Raw genomic sequence first — 1,985 nt, forward strand, 5'->3', positions numbered from 1 at the left:
GGTCCTTAAACTGAGTATGATTATGTGTTTACCATGATTTTATGTGCCATTATGTGAATATATGTGATTTTGAAGTTTTATCTGTTCACCGTAGGAATATCTGTTTGAATAATCAGCTTTGGAAATTTAATTGAGGGCCTTATCGGCCATAGAACCCGAAATTGATTACGCCATTGTGATTGGCATAATTTTTAGAGCCTACGGTGAAATTTAATCGAAAAATTGATTCGGGCCAGATTAAATTGAATTATTTAATGGCATTGTGCTCAAATTGTTTAATATCTTAAATGTGGCTAGTGGGGCTTCTTGTATTTGAGCACTACACTCCTCATTCTCTCATATACCTTCATTTTTGGCTGATCAAACTCTAAGAAAGGGGGGAGGTCGGCTGTTAGAGAGAGTGAGGGAGAAAGTTGTGTAATTTTTGGCCCAAGGCTACGAATTTGAAGTCCAACTCAAGAACTGACCATAGATTGAGCTTCTAGGTAAGTGATTGTTTATGAATTCTTGAGTTTGAACTTGTGATTTTGTGAATTAAAGGTTAATTGGTGATCAAGAAAAAGAGTTGTACTCTAGTTGATGGGATTGAAGTTAAAATGCACATGCATGTATAGAATCACCATGGTTTTGCATAATCAAGCATGTATATGAGTGTTAAATCCTACATGCAAGCATGTTTTTGTTGTGTTCCATGAGAATGAACACCATTTGTATTGATTGGGATAGAAATGGAGTCAAGAATTGACATGCATGCATGATTGATGAAGATATGAAACTTAAATGCATGAATTTAATGTATTGGAAGTAAGTTTGGTATAAGTTGGGTTTGCATGTGATTGATTCATGGGAATTGAGTTTCAATATGTGGTAATTTAGTGTCTATATCATGTTAGTACACATATATATGAAGTTTGAGCCGAAATCATGCATTTGGGGCCCTTGAATTCGATGTTGGAACTCAAGAACACAGTTCTGGGTTTTCCAGAATTTCGATGTCCGCTCGAGCGGGGTAATGGCCGCTCGAGCGGGAAAATCGTGCTCCCAGCATTTTTGCAGAGTTGGATGTCCGCTCGAGCGGGGCATATCACGCTCGAGCGTGGAATTTTGTAGACAGGCCTTCCGCTCGAGCGCCCTATTTAACGCTCGAGCGTAATTTTCATGCAACCAGTACTTTTGCAGGCCTTAAGGGTCCACTCGAGCGGATAAGTCGACGCTCGAGCGGGGACCCTATTTTCTGAAATTTTGTTTATGCGTTCTGTGTTTCGTTTTCCGTTCTCTTTCACTTGTAAGTACTCTTAGGCATATGTTAAACCTTGTAAATGAGTTATTGAGATAGAAATAAAGCCTAAAGAGGAATATGTGAATTAAAGAACGGATTGAACTGTTAGTGACCCTTTTGTACTCATGAAATGTGTAGGATCAAGCTCAAGGGCGCATCCACAAACCGATCACTGTGAGTAATATCAATATTTGAAAGCTTGTCAAATGTCCAATTGTTATTCCCCTATAAACTCTATAAGTTGTTAATTGGGAATGTGGACAAAAGTCCGACAGGAGTAAATGAATGGACCGAAGGTCGTTTTGATAGGAATGGACCGAAGGTCGTTTTGGTATAAATGGACCGAAGGTCGTTTGATAAGAACGAATGGACCGAAGGTCGTTTTGATGTAAATGAATGGACCAAGGGTCATTTCGATAAGAATGAATGGACCAAAGGTCGTTTTGATGGAAATGAATGGACCAAAGGTCGTTTTGACATGAATGAGTGGGCCGAAGGCCGTTTTGGTATGAAAGAGTGGGCCAAAGGCCGTTTTGACATAAAAGAGTGGGCCAAAGGCCGTTTCGACATAAGTGAATGGGCCGAAGGCCGTTTCGCCATGAATGGAAATCCGAATGGGCCGAAGGCCAGAATGTTTAGAACTACAGTTACTTGTTTTGAATTTCGTATAGTTATATATATTCGTTAAATAGAAGTAAGAATTGGG

This window comes from Camellia sinensis, chromosome 3 (assembly GCF_055761805.1).
Source record: "Camellia sinensis isolate YWXY chromosome 3, ASM5576180v1, whole genome shotgun sequence".
NCBI classification, from domain to species: domain Eukaryota; kingdom Viridiplantae; phylum Streptophyta; class Magnoliopsida; order Ericales; family Theaceae; genus Camellia; species Camellia sinensis.